The sequence below is a fragment of the Triticum dicoccoides genome, chromosome 1A (assembly GCF_002162155.2).
Source record: "Triticum dicoccoides isolate Atlit2015 ecotype Zavitan chromosome 1A, WEW_v2.0, whole genome shotgun sequence".
NCBI classification, from domain to species: Eukaryota; Viridiplantae; Streptophyta; class Magnoliopsida; order Poales; family Poaceae; genus Triticum; species Triticum dicoccoides.
In genome coordinates this window covers 543,509,851-543,525,590 of record NC_041380.1, presented here as the reverse complement: position 1 = coordinate 543,525,590, position 15,740 = coordinate 543,509,851, and positions in this window count along the sequence as shown.

The window sequence follows — 15,740 nt, the reverse complement described above, 5'->3', positions numbered from 1 at the left end:
GCATGGTTGATTAGTGGTCTGATCTATGAGTTGATATGGCTGATTGCTATGTTGCGGTTGCAATTTGTGGTAGGGCTAGATGTTCAAGCATGTTGTAGGCTAGATTAGTAATAGAGTTTGAAGTTGAACCTTGTGCTCGTGTTCATTCGTGCTTAGATCTGTGATTTGTAGCTATTGGTGGTCCATTTGTAGCATGTTGTTTGTTGTAGATGTATGTTCCTGCTCATAGATTGTTCGGTATGCTTAGTATGATAGCGATGAAGCATGTGCTTGCTATGATAGTGATGAACCATATACATGTATGCTTCTGCTTTCATGGGTTGTCTGGTATGTTGTGTGCTATGCTTACTGTCAATGCGTGCTACAATTGTAGAACATGACCACGCAGACGCAAGATCTGACTCAGGCCCTTGTCCTGTCCGACAGCCAGTTTGCTCCATCGTTTGTCGAGGACTCGTAGCCTATGTCCGAGATGGCACCTGATTCAGAGGTGTTCGTGTATGATTCCTGATACGTCCATTTTGCATCATGCTTTTATATCGATATTTATTGTATTATGGACTGTTATTACACATTTTGTCACAATACTTATGCCTATTCTCTCTTATTTTACAAGGTTTACATGAAGAGGGAGAATGCCGGCAGCTGGGATTCTGGGCTGGAAAAGGAGCAAATATTAGAGACCTATTCTGCATAGCTCCAAAAGTCCTGAAACTTCACGGAATTTATTTTCAGAATATATAAAAAATACCGAGCGAAGAAAGCACCAGAGGGGGGCCACCCACCAGCCACGAGGGTGGGGGGCACGCCCTACCCCCCGGGCGCGCTGTTGGGGAACGTAGCAGAATTTTAAAATTTTCTACGCATCACCAAGATCAATCTATGGAGTCATCTAGCAACGAGGGAGAGAGGAGTGCATCTACATACCCTTGTAGATCACGAGCGGAAACGTTCAAGAGAACGGGGTTGATGGAGTCGTACTCGACGTGATCCAAATCACCCAAGATCCTAGTGCCGAACGGACGGCACCTTCGCGTTTAACACACGTACGGAGCGAGGACGTCTCCCGCGCCTTGATCCAGCAAGGAGGAGGGAGAGGTTGAGGAAGAGGGCTCCAACAGCAGCACAACGGTGTGGTGGAGATGAAGCTGCAGTACTCCGGCAGGGCTTCACCAAGCTTTTATGGAGGAGGAGAGGTGTTGGGGAGGGGAGGGGCTGCGCCTCGGATGTTGTCTGCAGCCCTCCCCTCACCCTTCTATTTATAGGGGAAAGGGGAAGGGGGCCGGCCCCCTCTAGATGATATCTAGAGGGGGGGGGGCCAAGGGGAGGGGGGCTTGCCCCCCAAGCAAGGGGGCGTCCCCCTTAGGGTTTCCCCCAACCCTAGGCGCATGGGCCCTAGGGGGGTGTGGCGCCCCAGCCCACTTAGGCTGGTTCCCTTCTCCATACAGCCCATAAGGCCCTCCGGAAGAGGTGGACCCTCCCGGTGGACCCCCGGAACCCCTCCAGTGGCCCCGGTACAATACCGATATGCCCCCGAAACTTTTCGGCGACCATATGACAACTTCCCATATAGAAATCTTTACCTCCGGACCATTCCGGAACTCCTCGTGACGTACGGGATCTCATCCGGGACTCCGAACAACATTCGGTAATCACATACAAGTCTTCCTAACAACCCTAGCGTCACCGAACCTTAAGTGTGTAGACCCTACGGGTTCGGGAGACATGCAGACATGACCGAGACGACTCTCCGGTCAATAAACAACAGCGGGATCTGGATACCCATGTTGGCTCCCACATGCTCCACGATGATCTCATCGGATGAACCACAATGTCGAGGATTCAATCAATCCCTATACAATTCCCTTTGTCAATCGGTACGTTACTGGTCCGAGACTCGATCGTCGGTATCCCAATACCTTGTTCAGTCTCGTTACCGGCAAGTCACTTTACTCGTACCGTAATGCATGATCCCGTGATCAACCACTTGATCACATTGAGCTCATTATGATGATGCATTACCGAGTGGGCCCAGAGATACCTCTCCGTCATACGGAGTGACAAATCCCAGTCTCGATTCGTGCCAACCCACAAACACTTTCGGAGATACCTGTAATGTACCTTTATAGTCACCCAGTTACGTTGTGACGTTTGGCACACCCAAGGCACTCCTACGGTATCCGGGAGTTGCACAATCTCATGGTCTAAGGAAATGATACTTGACATTCAGAAAAGCTACAACAAACGAACTACACGATCTTTGAGCTAAGATTAGGATTGGGTCTTGTCCATCACATCATTCTCCTAATGATGTGATCCCGTTATCAATGACATCTAATGTCCATAGTCAGGAAACCATGACTATCCTTTGATCAACGAGCTAGTCAACTAGAGGCTCACTAGGGACGTGTTGTGGTCTATGTATTCACACATGTATTACGATTTCCGGATAACACAATTATAGCATGAACAATAGACAATTATCATGAACAAAGAAATATAATAATAACCATTTTATTATTGCCTCTAGGGCATATTTCCAACAGTCTCCCACTTGCACTAGAGTCAATATTCTAGTTACATTGTGATGAATCGAACACCCATGCAGTTCTGGTGTTGATCATGTTTTGCTCTAGGGAGGGGTTTAGTCAATGGATCTACTACATTCAGGTCCGTATGTACTTTACAAATCTCTATGTCTCCATTTTGAACACTTTCACGAATGGAGTTGAAGCGACGCTTGATATGCCTGGTCTTCCTGTGAAACCTGGGCTCCTTGGCAAGGGCAATAGCTCCAGTGTTGTCACAGAAGAGGGTCATGGGGCCCGACGCATTGGGTATGACTCCTAGGTCGGTAATGAACTCCTTCACCTAGACTGCTTCTTGTGCTGCCTCCGAGGCTGCCATGTACTCCGCTTCACATGTAGATCCTGCCACAACGCTTTGCTTGCAACTGCACCAGCTTACTGCCCCACCATTCAAAATATACACGTATCTGGTTTGTGACTTAGAGTCATCTAGATCTGTGTCGAAGCTAGCATCGATGTAACCCTTTACGAGGAGCTCTTCGTCACCTCCATAAACGAGAAACATTTCCTTAGTACTTTTCAGGTACTTCAGGATATTCTTGACCGCTGTCCAGTGTTCCATGCCGGGATTACTTTGGTACCTTCCTACCAAACTCACGGTAAGGTTTACATCAGGTCTGGTACACAGCATAGCATACATGATAGACCCTATGGCCGAGGCATAGGGGACGACACTCATCTTTTCTCTATCTTCTGCCGTGGTCGGGCATTGAGCCGTGCTCAATCTCATACCTTGCAATACAGGCAAGAACCCCTTCTTTGACTGATCCATTTTGAACTTCTTCAATATCTTGTCAAGGTACGTACTCTGTGAAAGACCAATGAGGCGTCTCGATCTATCTCTATAGATCTTGATGCCTAATATATAAGCAGCTTCTCCAAGGTCCTTCATTGAAAAACACTAGTTCAAGTAGGCCTTTATGCTTTCCAAGAATTCTATATTATTTCCCATCAACAGTATGTCATCCACATACAATATGAGAAATGCTACAGAGCTCCCACTCACTTTCTTGTAAATGCAGGCTTCTCCATAAGTCTGCATAAACCCAAACGCTTTGATCATCTCATCAAAACGAATGTTCTAACTCCGAGATGCTTGCACCAGCCCATAAATCGAGCGTTGGAGCTTGCACACCTTGTCAGCATTCTTAGGATCGGCAAAACCTTCCGGCTGCATCATATACAATTATTCCTTAAGGAAACCATTAAGGAATGCCGTTTTGACGTCCATTTGCCATATCTCATAATCATAGAATGCGGCAATTGCTAACATGATTCGTACGGACTTCAGCTTCGCTATGGGTGAGAAAGTCTCATTGTAGTCAACCCCTTGAACTTGTCGATAACCCTTAGCGACAAGCCGAGCTTTATAGATGGTCACATTACCATCCGCGTCTGTCTTCTTCTTAAAGATTCATTTATTTTCTATGGCTCGCCGATCAACGGGCAAGTCAGTCAAAGTCCATACTTCGTTTTCATACATGGATCCTATCTCGGATTTCATGGCTTCTAGCCATTTGTCGGAATCCGGGCCCGCCATCGCTTCTTCATAGTTCGAAGGTTCACCGTTGTCTAACAACATGATTTCCAAGATAGGGTTGCCGTACCACTCTGGTGCGGAACGTGTCCTTGTGGACCTACGAAGTTCAGTAGCAACTTGATCTGAAGTTTCATGATCATCATCATCAACTTCCTCTCTAGTTGGTGCAGGCACCTCAGGAACATTTTCTTGAGCTGCGCCACTTACCGGTTCAAGAGGTAATACTTCATCAAGTTCTACCTTCCTCCCACTTATTTCTTTCGAGAGAAACTCTTTCTCTAGAAAGGACCCATTCTTGGAAACAAAGATCTTGCCTTCGGATCTGAGGTAGAAGGTATACCCAACAGTTTCTTTAGGGTATCATATGAAGACGCATTTTTCCGACTTGGGTTCGAGCTTTTCAGGTTGAAGTTTCTTGACATAAGCATCACATCCCCAAACTTTTAGAAACGACAGCTTAGGTTTCTTCCCAAACCATAATTCATACGGTGTCATCTCAACGGATTTCGACGGAGCCCTATTTAAAGTGAATGCGGTAGTCTCTAAAGCATAGCCCCAAAATGATAGAGGTAAATCGGTAAGAGACATCATAGATCGCACCATATCTAATAGAGTGCGATTACGACGTTCGGACACACCATTACGCTGAGGTGTTCCAGGCGGCGTGAGTTGTGAAACTATTCCACATTTTCTTAAGTGTGTGCCAAATTCGTGACTCAAGTATTCTCCCCCACGATCTGATCGCAAGAACTTGATTTTCCTGTCACGTTGATTCTCAACCTCACTCTGAAATTCCTTGAACTTTTCAAAGGTCTCAGACTTGTGTTTCATTAAGTAGACATACCTATATCTACTCAAGTCATCAGTGAGGGTGAGAACATAACGATAGCCACCGCGAGCCTCAACACTCATTGGACCGCACACATCAGTATGTATGATTTCCAATAAGTTGGTTGCTCGCTCCATTGTTCATGAGAACGGAGTCTTGGTCATCTTACCCATGAGGCATGGTTCGCACGTGTCAAATGATTCGTAATCAAGAGACTCTAAAAGTCCATCTGCATGGAGCTTCTTCATGCGTTTGACACCTATGTGACCAAGGCGGCAGTGCCACAAGTATGTGGGACTATCATTATCAACCTTACATCTTTTGGTATTCACACTATGAATATGTGTAGCATTACGCTCGAGATTCATTAAGAATAAACCATTCACCATCGGAGCATGACCATAAAACGATATCTCTCATATAAATAGAACAACCATTATTCTCGGATTTAAATGAGTAGCCATCTCATATTAAACGAGATCCTGATACAATTTTCATGCTCAAAGCTGGCACTAAATAACAATTATTGAGGTTTAAAACTAATCCCGTAGGTAAATGTAGAGGTAGCGTGCCGACGGTGATCACATCGACCTTGGAACCATTCCCGACGCGCATCGTCACCTCGTCCTTCGCCAGTCTCCGTTTATTCTGCAGCTCCTGCTTTGAGTTACAAATGTGAGCAACCGCACCGGTATCAAATACCCAGGAGCTACTACAAGTACTGGTAAGGTACACATCAATTACATGTATATCACATATACCTTTCGTGATGCCGGCCTTCTTGTCCGCTAAGTATTTGGGGCAGTTCCGCTTCTAGTGACCATTTCCCTTGCAATAAAAACACTCAGTCTCGGGCTTGGGTCCATTCTTTGGCTTCTTCCCGGCAGCTTGCTTACCGGACGCGGCAACTCCCTTGCTGTCCTTCTTGAAGTTCTTCTTACCCTTGCCTTTCTTGAACTTAGTGGTTTTATTCACCATCAACACTTGATGTTCCTTTTTGACTTCTACCTCTGCTGATTTCAGCATTGCAAATACTTCAGGAATGGTCTTTTCCATCCCCTGCATATTGAAGTTCATCACAAAGCTCTTGTAGCTCGGTGGAAGCGACTGAAGGATTCTGTCAATGACCGCGTCATCCGGGAGATTAACTCCCAGCTGAGTCAAGCGGTTATGCAACCCAGACATTTTGAGTATGTGCTCACTGACAGAACTATTTTCCTCCATCTTACAGCTGAAGAACTTGTCGGAGACTTCATATCTCTCGACCCGGGCATGAGCTTGAAAAACCATTTTCAGCTCTTCGAACATCTCATATGCTCCGTGTCTCTCAAAATGCTTTTGGAGCCCCGGTTCTAAGCTGTAAAGCATGCCGCACTGAACAAGGGAGTAATCATCAGCACGTGTCTGCCAAGCGTTCATAACGTCTTGGTTCTGTGGGACGGGTGCGTCACCTAGCGGTGCTTCTAGGACATAATCTTTCTTGGTAGCTATGAGGATGATCCTCAGGTTCTGGACCCAGTCCGTATAGTTGCTGCCATCGTCTTTCAGCTTGGTTTTCTCTAGGAACGCGTTGAAGTTGAGGACAACGTGGGCCATTTGATCTACAAGACATATTGTAAAGATTTTAGACTAAGTTCATGATAATTAAGTTCATCTAATCAAATTATTAAATGAACTCCCACTCAGATAGACATCCCTCCAGTCATCTAAGTATAACATGATCCGAGTTAACTAGGCCGTGTCCGATCATCACGTGAGACGGACTAGTCAACATCGGTGAACATATTCATGTTGATCGTATCTTCTATACGACTCATGCTCGACCTTTCGGTCTTCTGTGTTCCGAGGCCATGTCTGTACATGCTAGGCTCGTCAAGTCAACCTAAGTGTATTGCGTGTGTAAATCTGTCTTACACCCGTTGTATTCGAACGTTAGAATCTATCACACCCGATCATCACGTGGTGCTTCGAAACAACAAACCTTCGCAACGCTGCACAGTTAGGGGGAACACTTTCTTGTAATTATTACGAGGGATCATCTTATTTAAGCTACCGTCGTTCTAAGCAAATAAGATGTAAAACATGATAAACATCACATGCAATCAAATATTGACATGATATGGCCAATATCATTTGCTCCTTCAATCTCCATCTTCGGGGCTCCATGATCATCGTTGTCACCAGCATGACACCATGATCTCCATCATCGTGTCTTCTTGAAGTTGTCTCATCATCTATTACTTCTACTACTATGGCTAACGCTTTAGCAATAAATTAAAGTAATTACATGACGTTTATGTTGACACGCAGGTCATAAATAAATAAAGACAACTCCTATGGCTCCTGCCGGTTGTCATACTCATCGACATGCAAGTCGTGATTCCTATTACAAGAACATGATCAATCTCATACATCACATATATCATTCATCATTCATCACAACCTTTGGCCATATCACATCACAAAACACTTGCTGCAAAAACAAGTTAGACGTCCTCTAATTGTTGTTGCAAGTTTTTACGTGGCTGCTATAGGTTTCTAGCAAGAACGTTTCTTACCTACGCCAAAACCACAACGTGAATTGCCAATTTCTATTTACCCTTCATAAGGACCCTGTTCATCGAATCCGATCCGACTAAAGTGGGAGAGACAGACACCCGCCAGCCACCTTATGCAACTAGTGCATGTCAGTCGGTGGAACCGGTCTCACGTAAGCGTACGTGTAAGGTTGGTCCGGGCCGCTTCATCCCACGATGACGCCGAATCAAGATAAGACTAGTAACGGCAAGCAAATTGACAATATCGACGCCCACAACTACTTTGTGTTCTACTCGTGCATAGTAACTACGCATAGACCTAGCTCATGATGCCACTGTTGGGGAACGTAGCAGAATTTTAAAATTTTCTACGCATCACCAAGATCAATCTATGGAGTCATCTAGCAACGAGGGAGAGAGGAGTGCATCTACATACCCTTGTAGATCACGAGCGGAAGCGTTCAAGAGAACGGGGTTGAAGGAGTCGTACTCGACGTGATCCAAATCACCAAAGATCCTAGTGCCGAATGGACGGCACCTCCGCGTTCAACACACGTACGGAGCGTGGACGTCTCCCGCGCCTTGATCCAGCAAGGAAGAGGGAGAGGTTGAGGAAGAGGGCTCCAACAGCAGCACGACGGTGTGGTGGTGATGAAGCTGCAGTACTCCGGCAGGGCTTCGCCAAGCTCTTATGGAGGAGGAGAGGTGTTGGGGAGGGGAGGGGCTGCGCCTTGGATGTTGTCTGCAGCCCTCCCCTCACCCCTCTATTTATAGGGGAAAGGGGAAGGGGGCCGGCCCCCTCTAGATGAGATCTAGAGGGGGGGGGGCAGCGGCCAAGGGGAGGGGGCTTGCCCCCCAAGCAAGGGGGCGCCTCCCCCTTAGGGTTTGCCCCAACCCTAGGTGCATGGGCCCTAGGGGGGTGTGGTGCCCCATCCCACTTGGGCTGGTTCCCTACTTCCCTTCTCCATACAGCCCATAAGGCCCTCCGGAAGAGGTGGACCCTCCCGGTGGACCCCCGGAACCCCTCCAGTGGCCCCGGTACAATACCGATATGCCCCCGAAACTTTCCGGCGACCATATGACAACTTCCCATATATAAATCTTTACCTCCGGATCATTCCAGAACTCCTCGTGACGTCCGGGATCTCATCCGGGACTCCGAACAACATTCAGTAATCACATACAAGTCTTCCTAACAACCCTAGCGTCACCGAACCTTAAGTGTGTAGACCCTTCGGGTTCGGGAGACATGCAGACATGACCGAGACGACTCTCCGGTCAATAACCAACAGCGGGATCTGGATACCCATGTTGGCTCCCACATGCTCCACGATGATCTCATCGGATGAACCACGATGTCGAGGATTCAATCAATCCATATACAATTCCCTTTGTGAATCGGTACGTTACTTGTCCGAGACTCGATCGTCGGTATCCCAATACCTTGTTCAGTCTCGTTACCGGCAAGTCACTTTACTCGTACCGTAATGCATGATCCCGTGATAAACCACTTGATCACATTGAGCTCATTATGATGATGCATTACCGAGTGGGCCCAGAGATACCTCTCCGTCATACGGAGTGACAAATCCCAGTCTCGATTCGTGCCAACCCAACAGACACTTTCGGAGATATCTATAATGTACCTTTATAGTCACCCAGTTACGTTGTGACGTTTGGCACACCCAAGGCACTCCTACGGTATCCGGGAGTTGCACAATCTCATGGTCTAAGGAAATGATACTTGACATTTAGAAAAGCTACAACAAACGAACTACACGATCTTTGAGCTAAGCTTAGGATTGAGTCTTGTCCATCACATCATTCTCCTAATGATGTGATCTCGTTATCAATGACATCTAATGTCCATAGTCAGGAAACCATGACTATCCTTTGATCAATGAGCTAGTCAACTAGAGGCTCACTAGGGACGTGTTGTGGTCTATGTATTCACACATGTATTACGATTTCCGGATAACACAATTATAGCATGAACAATAGACAATTATCATGAACAAAGAAATATAATAATAACCATTTTATTATTGCCTCTAGGGCATATTTCCAACACGCGCCCCCTGCCTCGTGGGCCCCCTGGTGGCCCTCCGATGCCAATCTTTGGCTACATGGAGTTTTTCATTCGAGAAAAATTATAGGCAAGCTTACGGGACGAAACTCCACCGCCACGAGGCGGAACCTTGGCGGAACCAATCTAGGGCTCCAGCAGAGCTGTTTTTCCGGGGAAACTTCCCTCCGGGAGGGGGAAATCATCACCATCGTCGTCACCAACGATCCTCTCATCGGGAGGGGGTCAATATCCATCAACATCTTCACCAGCACCATCTCATCTCAAACCCTAGTTCATCTCTTGTATCCAATCTTTGTATCCAAACCTCAGATTGGTACCTGTGAGTTGTTAGTAGTGTTGATTACTCCTTGTAGTTGATGCTAGTTGATTTACTTGGTGGAAGATCATATGTTCAGATCCAATATGCATATTAATACCCCTCTGATTATGAACATGAATATGTTTTGTGAGTAGTTACGTTTGTTCGGGGACATGGGAGAAGTCTTTCTATTAGTAGTCATGTGAATTTGGTATTCGTTCGATATTTTGATGAGATGTATGTTGTCATCCCTCTAGTGTTGTCATGTGAACGTCGACTACATGACACTTCACCATTGTTTGGGCCTAGAGGGAGGCATTAGGAAGTAATAAGTAGATGATGGGTTGCTAGAGTGACAGAAGCTTATACCCTACTTTATGTGTTGCTTCGTAAGGGGCTAATTTGGATCCATATGTCTCATGCTATGGTTAGGTTTACCTTAATACTTCTGTTGTAATTGCGGATGCTTGCAATAGGGGTTAATCATAAGTGGGATGCTTGTCCAAGTAAGGACAGTACCCAAGCACCGGTCCACCCACATATCAAATTATCAAAGTACCGAATGCGAATCATATGATCGTGATGAAAACTAGCTTGACGATAATTCCCATGTGTCCTCGGGAGCGCTTTACTTCATATAAGAGTTTGTCCAGGCTTGTCCTTTGCTACAAAAAGGATTGGTCCATCTTGTTGCACCTTATTTACTTTATTACTTTCTACTCGTTACAAATTACCTTATCAGAAAACTATCTGTTACCGATAATTTCAGTGCTTGCAGAGAATTCCTTGCTGAAAATTGCTTATCATTTCCTTCTGCTCCTCGTTGGGTTCGACACTCTTACTTATCGAAAGGACTACGATAGATCCCCTATACTTGTGGGTCATCAAGACTCTTTTCTGGTGCCGTTGCCGGGGAGTGAAGCGCCTTTGGTAGGTGGAATTTGGTAAGGAAAAATTTATATAGTGTGCTGAAATTTACTGTCACTTGTTACTATGGAACATAATCCTTTGAGGGGTTTGTTCGAGGTATCTTCACCTCGTTCGGAACCACAATTAGTTACCCCTCAACCTACTGAACCTACTAAAAATGTTTACTTTGAAATTCCTTTGGGTATGATAGAGAAACTACTAGCTAATCCTTTTGCAGGAGATGGAACATTGCATCCCAATTTACACTTAATCTATGTGGATGAAGTTTATGGATTATTTAAGCTTGCACGTATGCCCGATGATGTTATCAAGAATAAGGTCTTCCCTTTATCTTTTAAGGGAGATGCATTGACATGGTATAGGCTATGTGATGATATGGGATCATTGGACTATAAGCGATTGAAATTGGAATTTCACCAGAAGTTTTATTCTATGCATCTTGTTCATCGTGATCGTAATTCTATATATAATTTTTGGCCTCGTGAAGGAGAAAGCATCGCTCAATCTTGGGGGAGGCTTAAGTCAATGTTATATTCATGCCCCAATCATGATCTATCAAAAGAGATGATTATTCAAAAAATTTATGCTCGGCTTTCTGACAACAATCGCTCCATGCTCGATACTTCTTGTACTGGTTATTTTTTGATGAAGACTATTGAATTCAGATGGTATTTATTAGAGAGGATTAAACACAACTCTCAAGATTGGGACCTCGATGAAGGTAAGGAGTCAGGTATGACACCTAAGTTTGATTGTGTTAAATCTTTTATGGACACTGATGTTTTCCGTAAGTTTAGCACAAAATATGGACTTGACTCTGAGATAGTAGCTTCTTTCTGTGAATCTTTTGCTACTCATGTTGATCTCCCTAAGGAGAAGTGGTTTAGATATAATCCTCCCATTGAAACAAAAGTAGTTGCTCCTATTAAAGTTGAAGAAAAAACTATCACTTATGATGATCCTGTTGTTCCCACTACTTATGTTGAGAAACCACCTATCCTTGTTAGAATTAAGGATCATGCTAAAGCTTCAACTATAGTCAACAAGAGTAATATTAGGACTACAAACCCCCTGAGCAAATTAAAGTTGAACCTAATATTGCTATGGTTAAAGATCTCTTGGCCGATAATATTGATGGGCATGTTATTTATTTCTGTGAAGAAACTGCTAGAATGGCTAAGCCTGGTGCTAAGGATAAACATAGACCTGTTATAGGCATGCCTATTATTTCTGTTAAAATAGGAGATCATTGTTATCATGGCTTATGTGATATGGGTACTAGTGCTAGTGCAATACCTCATACATTATACAAAGAAATTATGCATGATATTGCACCTGCTGAGATAGAAGATATCGATGTTACAATTAAGCTTGCCAATAGAGATACTATTTCACCGATTGGGATTGTTAGAGAAGTTGAAGTCTTGTGTGGGAAGGTTAAATATCCTGCTGATTTTCTTGTTCTTGGTTCCCCACAAGATAGCTTTTGTCACATTATATTTGGTAGACCCTTCTTAAATACTGTTAATGCTAGGATAGACTGTGAAAAGGATGTTGTTACTATTGGTTTGGGTGATATGTATCATGAGTTTAACTTCTCTAAATTTTGTAAACAACCCCGTGATGAGGAATTACCTAGTAAGGATGAAATTATTGGTCTTGCTTCTATTGTTGTGCCTCCTAATGATCCTTTAGAACAATATTTGCTCGACCAATCAAATGATACATTTATGAATGAAAGAAGGGAAATAGATGAAGTATTCTTTAGACATGGACCTATTCTCAAACACAACTTGCCTATTGAAATCCTAGGGGATCCTCCTCCACCCAAGGGTGATCCCGTGTTTGAGCTTAAACCGTTACCTGATACTCTTAAATATGTTTATCTTGATGAAAAGAAGATATATCCTGTTATTATTAGTGCTAACCTTTCAGAGCATGAAGAAAAGAAATTATTGAAAACTCTGAAAAAGCACCATGCTGCTATTGGATATACTCTTGATGATCTTAAGGGCATTAGTCCCACTCTATGTCAACACAAAATAAATTTGGAGCTCCTAAGATGAAAGAAGTGGTAAGAAAGGAAATATTAAAGCTCCTTGAGGCGGGTATAATTTATCCCGTTGCTGATAGTCAGTGGGTAAGTCCTGTCCATTGTGTCCCTAAGAAGGGAGGTATTACCGTTGTTCCTAATGATAAAGATGAATTGATCCCACAAATAATTATTACAGGTTATAGGATGATAATTGATTTCCGCAAATTAAATAAAGCTACTAAAAAAGATCATTACCCTTTACCTTTTATTGATGAAATGCTAGAAAGAGTATCCAAACATACACACTTTTGCTTTCTAGATAGTTACTCTGGTTTCTCTCAAATACCTGTGTCAGCTGATGATCAAGCAAAGACCACTTTTACTTGCCCTTTCAGTACCTTTGCTTATAGACGTATGCCTTTTGGTTTATGTAATGCACCTGCTACCTTTCAAAGATGCATGATGGCTATATTCTTTGACTTTTGTGAAAAGATTTGCGAGGTTTTCATGGATGATTTCTCAGTTTATGGATCCTCTTTTGAGGATTGTTTGAGCAACCTTGATCGAGTTTTGCAGAGATGTGAAGAAACTAATCTTGTCTTGAATTGGGAGAAGTGCCACTTTATGGTTAATGAAGGAATTGTCTTGGGGCATAAAATTTCTGAAAGAGGTACTGAAGTGGATAAAGCTAAAGTTGATGCTGTTGAAAAGATGCCATGTCCCAAGGACATCAAAGGTATAAGAAGTTTCCTTGGTCATGCCAGTTTTTATAGGAGGTTCATTAAGGACTTCTCAAAAATTTCTCGGCCTCTGACTAATCTATTACAAAAGGATATTCCTTTTGTCTTTGATGATGATTGTGTAGAACCATTTGAAATACTTAAGAAAGCATTAATTTCTGCACCTATTGTTCAGCCACCTGATTGTAATTTACCGTTTGAAATTATGTGTGATTCTAGTGATTATGCTGTAGGTGTTGTTCTAGGACAAAGAGTTGATAAGAAATTGAATGTTATACAATATGCTAGTAAAACTCTAGACAATGCCCAGAGAAATTATTCTACTACTGAAAAGGAATTCTTAGCAGTTGTATTTGCTTGTGATAAGTTCAGACCTTATATTTTTGATTCTAAAGTAACTATTCACACTGATCATGCTGCTATTAAATATCTTATGGAAAAGAAAGATGCTAAACCTAGACTTATTAGATGGGTTCTCTTGCTACAAGAATTTGATTTGCATATTATTCATAGGAAGGGAGCTGAGAACCCCGTTGCAGACAACTTGTCTAGGTTAGAGAATGTTCTTGATGACCCACTACCTATTGATGATAGATTTCCTGATGAACAATTAAATGTCATAAATGCTTCTTGTATGGCTCCGTGGTATGTTGATTATGCTAACTACATTGTTGCTAAGTTTATACCACCTAGTTTCACATACCAGCAAAAGAAAAAGTTCTTCTATGATTTAAGGCATTACTTCTGGGATGACTCACATCTTTATAAAGGAGTAGATGGTGTTATTAGATGTTGTGTACCTGAGCATGAACAGGAAAAGATCCTAGGCAAGTGTCACTCCGAAGCCTATGGAGGACACCATGCTGGAGATAGAACTGCACATAAGGTATTGCAATCCGGTTTTTATTGGCCTACTCTCTTCAAGGATGCCCGTAAGTTTGTCTTGTCTTATGACGAATGTCAAATAATTGGTAATGTTAGTAGACATCAAGAAATGCCTATGAATTTTTCACTTGTTATTGAACCATTTGATGTTTGGGGCTTCGATTATATGGGACCATTTCCTTCCTCTAATGGGTATACACATATTTTAGTTGCTATTGATTACGTTACTAAGTGGATAGAGGCTATTCCAACTAGTAGTGCTGATCATAACACCTCTATTAAGATGCTTAAAGAAGTTATTTTCCCGAGGTTTGGAGTCCCTAGATATTTAATGACTGGTGTTGGTTCACATTTTATTCATGGTGCCTTTCGTAAAATGCTTGCTAAGTATGATGTTAATCATAGAATTGCATCTCCATATCACCTGTAGTCTAGTGGTCAGGTAGAATTGAGTAATAGAGAACTCAAATTAATTTTGCAAAAACTTTTAATAGATCTAGAAAGAATTGGTCAAAGAAACTTGATGATGCATTATGGGCTTATAGAACTGCATACAAAAATCCTATGGGTATATCTCCGTATAAAATGGTTTATGGCAAAGCATGTCACTTACCTCTTGAACTAGAACATAAGGCATATTGACCCATTAAAGAGCTCAATTATGATTTCAAACTTGCCGGTGAGAAGAGGTTATTTGACATTAGCTCGCTTGATGAATGGAGAACCCAAGCCTACGAGAATGCCAAACTGTTTAATGAAAAAGTTAAAAGATGGCATGACAAAAGGATACAAAAGCATGAGTTTAATGTAGGTGATTATGTATTGTTATACAACTCTCGTCTAAGATTTTTTTCCAGGCAAACTTCTCTCTAAGTGGGAAGGTCCTTATGTTATCGAGGAGTTCTATTGTTCCGGTGCCATAAAAATCAACAACTTCGAAGGCACAAATCCGAGGGTGGTGAACGGCCAAAGAATCAAACATTATATCTCAGGTAATCCTATAAATGTTGAAACTAATGTTATTGAAACCGTAACCCCAGAGGAATACATAAGGGACACTTTCCGGAACGTTTCAAACTCCGAAAAGGAATAGGTATGTGGTACGGTAAGTAAACCGACTCCAAAACAGTTCTAATGGCAATATTTCTCCGTTTTGGAATATATAAGAAAATAGGAAAATAAGAATCAGTCCGGGCAGGACACAAGGCTTCCACGAGGGTGGAGAGCGCGCCCCCTGCCTCGTGGGCACCGCGTGCACTTTCCGGACTC